Here is a 7,924-nt window from a genome sequence, read left to right as displayed (position 1 = left end):
AATTTATTTGAATATTCATTTGTTTTTTTTTTTTATTAAATTGATTGTCACGAACAAACAAACATATATACTAAGTCTCTTTCGAAATTATATGTATACCAGAATCCGACAGCCCCCCAGCACCCTTCGCTCCCGGGGCCTTCACACTCCGGGGTCTTCGCCCCCGGGGACTTCGCCTCCGGGGCCTTCACCCCCGGGGCCTTTGAATCCTATGAATCGAAAAAAAAAAATTGAATGTGTTGTTTCCAACCAACCAACCAATGTTACTTATATGCATATATAAATATATACATATATGCAAAGTCTAATTAGATTATTTAATATGAAAAAAAATGGTAACAATTACCTACCTACCTCTACATGCATATAAACAATATAAAACACTAATTAAACATTAATTAATTAATTAAATAAATTTTCTATAGATGGCGCAAAATGCTCAGAGACTTGCTTAGAGGAAACATTGATAGAAAAAAGTATAGATACATATGTATATGTGTACATATGGAAGTTTTTTTCTTTCGTTATTATATTTAGAATAAGTAAATAAAATATTTGTACATTTTGTTGGCAGTGTTTTAGCTGTAACGTACATACATATGTATGTCGATTCGAAACAACTATTATAGTACGGCGAGCTTTATCGCAGATACACACACACAGTAACACATAATAGCGATATTATATATATTAATATATTTGATATATGAAAAAAATATCGAAGGTACTAATATTTTATACCGCAAATATCTTAAAGAGAAAATTTCAATTGATATAATTGCCTATATGTAGGTGGTATCAATGAGCTTAAAATTTTGAACGAAATTGCGCGAGAGAAATATGATTTCATTTCCGATAATGGAAACCCCCGCGCAGCTCCCTACCGCAACCCCTCCCCTCCTCCGCCCTTATCTGGGTCTTTTTTCCCTCGGGAATTATTTGTCTTCTGGAGTGCTCGGATAATTACCGCGGCCCGGACGATGCTTTTCGACGACAATGGAGGGCAATTAAATCGCATTGAGGGCATCGCGTATCAGAATCACATAATCGTTGACACCAACTTGTTTATACGGGAACCGCCACCCGCCCGCCCACCCGCCCACCCACTCGCGCCCCCACGACCAACCCCACCGCCCCGAGCTAAATACTTAATGGCCCAAAGGATAATTACGGCATCTGTTGAAAATGGCTTCCCGGCCAGTAATACAAATCGCTCCCTAAATAGGGCCGTTCTCTCCCTTCTTGGCCCTCTTTCCAACCCCCCCCCCCCAACCTACCACCCCCACCCGACCCCATGGTGCCCCTACAGGAACAATTGCGGCGCCGACACAATGGGAGGAATCTCCTCTTTTATCCCGATATCCTGCCATTCTTCGACCGACATATTGAAAACTCGGTAAAAAGAACCGGGATAATGTCGCGGTCTACCTACCTAGCTATCTGCTTATAGTCTAAAACCGATTTCAAATCGACGAAAATTGAAATTAACCGTCAATTCCCAATCTTCAATAATATAAATTTGAATAGGAAACAGCAGGAATTTTAAAATAGCCTTTAGATTTTATTTTTTCCTACACGTCAGCTCATTTTTCGGATAGTTCGATCATACATACAATGAACGATGTTGAAAATAGTCCAAAATTATTATTAAACTTAAAGTTTAAAGAATTTTTTTAATCGTATTATATTTTTTTACAGTTTCTTCAACCTTAAAACACACATACACATTTTTTTAAACCATTAAAACGTATTCAACTATACGTATACATTTGTCTATAGAAATTAGTCAAAGTCTCGATGTTGCATTTTCCCACAGTCGCTATTTTCCGTCAACTGATATTTTGTATATGAGCCGTTATATTTATTTGAAATAAGCGGAAATCTAATTCTCAGTTCCAAAAACACTATTGATGTTTGACTTAATTCACAAATTGTTATCACTGATTTTAATTCGATATGTCCATTATCTTGAAAAATCATAAAAAACGTATTACACCAGCATTTTTAAATATTGCTTTAACCAAAAAATATTTTATTTAATGTTTAGCGAGATATTTCTCGAAAGAAGGAAATTGAACTTGTGTCACTTTCAATTGTACATAACGGCTCATATTATAATTAATTAAGGAAATTAAGGAAAAAATGATTAAATTATAAAAATCCGGTACTGTTTGAGAAAATGTGTTGGTTTTTTTTTTCATCCACTCAAATTCAATTACGCGTGTAAATTTAATTTTGAAGTTTTTCAATCTTTCCACTTTAATAAAAAAAATTGAAGCAAAGGATTTTACGCAAAAAGCACGTTTTGTAAAATGAAAAATCAAGAATACAATTACCAGAATTCTAACCATCTACATATTTGTAAATGACACTTGCTTAAATTTCAAAGAAACTTTTTGACAACCGTCAAATGCTTTTTATAATTAATTTATATACACATGCTTTTACAATAATAATTATAATTGTATACAAATTTTCATTTTCCTTTCAACAGAAAATAAATATACATATATACATACGTATTTGATTAAGTTTTATCCTATATATTATCTAATTTGACGTTTAATTATATCGGATTACATCGATAAATTAACTTCAATATTTAATACGCATTATTTACATCACAATTAGAAATTATTTGAAAATTTCAAATTAGCCTGAGAAATTTCTCAACCCGAAAGTAGGCTGTAGAAGAGATTAAAATGGCAGTTATAAATGAAATTGCGCCTTGTGGTCAAAATGAGCCTCTCAAGCTTCAAATGTTACATCCATTCAAATGGCAATGATTTTACGACTTTCACGATCAGAAGACAGATTAAATTGCATTAAAAGAATAATAATAATGATAATGCAAACACCGCTGCCAGAAATCAATTACATCTGATTGCGTGAAACTAGACGTTATATTTTTTTTCGGCCGTCTAGGCTTTTTCCCCTTTTATCGGTTAGTTTTTCCATCGGTCGTAATAACGACCGCACTGTCGCGCTTTTCCGGAAGCTCCCATTTGTTTGTCGGACGTTAAGCTCGCATGAAAAACTCTTAGTTTTCCGTGCGGCCATAAATAGGCTACCAACAATGGCCCACCCCCTTGTTCCGACTCTTCCCACAAACCCGTTTCTTCACCGTCGTCTCACTGCTCCACCCCCATCGCCTTCTCGCTCCCCTCCCACATCTCGCTGACCGTAAAAACACAAACGTATCTTCAGCACAAAAGCCTTCGTGAGTTTTTTTCGTCGGCTAGCCTTAAATCTTTCCCGTCAGCGATTAAACACAATCGACCGGGAAGCCGAACGCTGCGACAAATCGAACGATATTAATGAAACACCGTATATCTTCAAATCACATTCCCTTTTTTTTCGTGCAACTTTCGGTGTGGGTAATAGGCCACTCGGCTCTGCCAAATCCGGATGAAAATATTAAATTGCGTGTTTATTGAATACGTCGAAGATTTGACGAACCCATCGACGAAGAGATGTCTCGACAGACAAATCTCTGTATTCGAAAGACATTCAATTTATTTGTTATATTTAGTTGGGTTCTAGGAAAATAACCCCCTGGACACATACCCTCCGGACATATACCCCCGGTCAAAAACCCCCTAAAAATATTTTATAAAAAATTGAGAGCATCTTTAATAAAAATGTCAAATCTGACATATTTGGCCAAAAATCAATATATATCGTGTATATATACAAGAAGCTACACGCCAAATTTGAAATTTATATATATAATACATATGAGAGTTAAAACTATAAATATTTATATATTAGAGATAACGAGAACCTATAGAGCAAATTTCATAAAATATAGAGTGAATTATAGGCGTTTAAACAATTAAAATCTGATATCGCATATCAAGGCGAAAAGGTTGAAGATAGATTATGGTAGCTTGGCGTACCGTCAAAGACGTCACCGTATCCGAGATTCTGGATATTTGATACGCATTGTATACGATATTTTATCTCCAACGTAATGGCAGACGATACATTAACGTGTATTGATGACCAAAATGAGCAATATGGCAAAGTATGAAAACGATCGGATAAGAGATAAAAATGACCACTAACACGAAAGCCATGTGAAACCTAAAGGAGGTATGTAAAAAGTCAGTATCAATATCAATACTAATTTATTTCAGTCATAATACATACATACATATGTACATCGGATTCTTTATAAATAATCAATAATCAATAATAAAAAATCAGTCAGAAAAAAATATAAACTCAGAAGTACAGATAATAATAATAAATACATACATATATCGGATTCTTTATAAATAATTAATAATCAATAATAAAAAATCAGTAATCAATAATAATAATTTAAAATATACAAAACTCCAAAATCAATTGTAATGAAATGTCAGAAAGAAAGGTTGTGTGCTATTTCACGTAGGTAATCTATTATGTTACTATTACGATATCTGCGAATTAAATATTGTATATAAATTGAAATTAAATATGCTCTACCAGACTTAATTTATTACTTTTAAATAATTAATTATTTATTACTATTTTTAATTATTTTATTTGCACGGGGGCCATTTGCACGGGGGGGTTTTTGCACGGGGGGTTAATGACCAGGGGGTTTTTGACCGGGGGTTTTGGTCCAGGGGGTATATGTCCAGGGGGTACATGTCCGGATACCATTTAGCTGTATGTAAGTACTTTGTAGTCTTCCAACTTACAATTTCGTAGTATAGGGTTCCGATAAATAACATAACCCGGAATTAATTGTACGAGTGCTTGAAATACGAGTTGCTTGACTGCTTGAAATACAATCGAATATTTATACAATTATCAGACTTTGATTTTAAAAATGCATAGTTAACAGTAGTGTTTCATTTAGTAACGATGTAATTACTATTAAACAGCAAAAAGTAAATACATACATCGTCTGATATCAATAACGATTGAGATGAAAGCCCAAGTGCTTCTTAGAAAAAGTTATTTAATGCGAGCTCAGTTATATAGCCAGCAGCGTGGCTCGGTCGTTAAGCTTCTGCTTAACACTGAGAGGCGCCGAGTTCGATCCCTTGAGCTGACCTCGATTGAAAAGAATTTTTCTGAGTATATCTGTAATGCTGCTGGTCAGACCAGGATTTGTGACTCCTGGTTGATCGTTTCCTATCAGAGTTTGCCAATTTTCTCTGATTTCATTGTTGAAACGATTCCCGATTAAACATTGGCTAAAAATCCTTCCTACCCACTATGTCACCACTATTTGAGTATGATTAATGTAAATATTACAATAAAAATGTATGTACAATTCATAGATGTCTCGTTAATTGTCGAGTTTGTCAGTGTCTCGTAATTTAGCGACTTACATATGTATGTATATAATAAAAAATGCTGTATTGTTTGTAATTTGGCCAGGAAGGCGCATTGGGGTTTACCTGTAATGCCTTCCTGGTATGAAATAAAATAAAATAAATAAATAAAATAAATAAATAAAGTGACTCGAGAAAAGACATTTCCAAGTAAAAGCAATCACTCGCAATATCAATAAAGCTCAAATCCAATTTCATCTTTTAATAAATCATATACACGTTTATTTGTAGTTCCTTTAACTATTGAAAAATAAGCAAATTTTCAAACTGCTATCATGTAAATACAGAGCGTTGATCAATTTATATTATAACCAAGTAAATAATTCCAATTCCTCCAACATTATATTCTTTTATTGATTATCACTCAATTGATTAATTCTTCTAATTAACTAATAATTCAATTGATTAATGTTTCTCAAAATCATTTAAGAAATAATTGGATGTAAAAATAAGTGCTAAAGCACAGTCAGTGATTCAAAATTTGGATTTAGAGGGGGATTGGAAACAAGAGAAGTGTTGTTCTGCATGAGCGTGCTCCTGCAAAAGTTTAGGGAATTTACCAAAGGTATATACGTCTGTTTTATCGACTTTGAAAAGGCATTCGATTAAGTGGAACATGATAGAATAATCCCTGCACTGAAACAAATAGGGATAGATGCAATGGATATTGCCCTTTTGAAGATCCTATACTGGAATCAATCTGCTGTCGTGAAGGTCGAATACATGGAAACCGAAAACATAGAAATTCGTCGAGGATATATGTGTTGTCACCCATGCATTTCAATCTGTATTCGGAAATGATGTTCAACCAGGCAGTCGATGACCGAATATTAGTGCGAATTGGTGGTCAAAAAATTAATAATATCCGTTTTGCTGACGATACAACAATACTGACTGAGAGTGCCGAAGACCTGCAATCGTTATTGATCGCAAAAAATAGATTAATCATGTCGAAAAAGGGGTCTGTTCATTAATATTAAAAATACAAAATCAGTGGTTGTAAGGAAAGAAGATGCCCATTAAACTTGAAAAATGCTCGAACAGGTCGAACATTGCAAATGGATACCTAGGAGCAATGATCAACACAGATATCTGTTTCAAATGGAGATCAAAATAGAGAAGGATCAAAATAGCAAAAAATGCCTTCGGCAGCATGATTTTTTTTTGTTTTGTGTTGTCAGTGTTCGTCGATGAAATTATGTTGATGAATCCTGCACTTTTGTGGCAAGCTTGAACAAGATATAGTCTTTTGAAATGTGATGTTATCAGGATATAGTCTTTTGAAATGTGATGTTATCAGGATATAGTCTTTTGAAATGTGATGTTAGGATGTTAAAAACCTCATGGAAGGAGCATATGATGAAGGAAACAGTCATCCAGGTTCTTCATTAAAAGACGGAGCTTCTTGAATGCGCCGTAAAATATAATTTTTTGGCCACTTTATTCGTGGCCCCGAGTATCACCTTCTTCAAACGATAAAAGAGGAGAAAACAGAAGGAAAACGGTGGCTTTGGAGAAAGAAATTCTCATGGCTCCGGAAGATCAGGCCATGGATGGGATTCGGACTCGAAAAATGGTTTCCTATGATAGGACAGAATTCGCACGGGCCATAAACAATACCTACCCATGGTAGTCGCTTACGTCCGAATAATTATTTGGCATTAGAAGAAGAAGAATGATTCAAAATGTTGAGGCCAAATTAGCCCAAAAATTGATAATAATATATTTGACTTAAAAAAATCTTACATATGTAAATACATATATTGGGTTCATTGGTGGATTTTTTCTTCAACGGAAGAAAATACACTTATTTTATAAGTATGAGGTGTGATATATTCATTCTTTATTTTGAACTAGTGCTGAAATTTCAACGGGTGATATCGGAAACTAATTTATATATGATTTAAAATAAAGTTAGAAAACTTATAATAAAAATTAATTGGGAATTGGAACTGAAACGGGGATCGAGATTCGGAATTGAAGCAAGAATCGGGAATCGGAAATCAGAATTGAAGCAGAAATCGGGAATAAGAACTGAAACGGGGATCAGGATTCAGAACTGAAACAGGAATCGCGAATCGGAATTGAAACAGGGATCGGGAATCGGAACTAAAACTGGAATCGGGAATTGGGACTGAAACAGGGATCAGGAATCAGAATTGAAGCATGAATCGGAATTCGGCAATAATATAGGGATCGGGAATCGCCTTGTTCGCATGTATTTACTGTATTAAATATCGGTATAACATGTACTACTAGCATTCTAAATTTTTTTTTATGTCTCCATTTTTATCCACGCACTCGCCACATACATACAAATATACCTACACACATACAAATATACATCGCGTCCATTTTTATGTATAAGTATGGCTTAATGGTAGCGTGTATGTTTAGCACCAAGTGATCAGTGGGTTCGATCCGCCATACTGCTGGTTGGATTTCGGGGTATTTGTGACTCCAAATCGGTCGTTTCTTATCAGAGTTTGCCAATTTTATCTCATCATTGTTGAAACGGTTCCTCAAAATTGACAAAAAATCATCTTTCCTGTTGTCACAAATCTTCTGTATTTATTGTGTGTATAATTTGT

The sequence above is a fragment of the Arctopsyche grandis genome, chromosome 7 (assembly GCF_051622035.1).
Source record: "Arctopsyche grandis isolate Sample6627 chromosome 7, ASM5162203v2, whole genome shotgun sequence".
NCBI classification, from domain to species: domain Eukaryota; kingdom Metazoa; phylum Arthropoda; class Insecta; order Trichoptera; family Hydropsychidae; genus Arctopsyche; species Arctopsyche grandis.
This window is presented reverse-complemented; position numbering follows the sequence as displayed.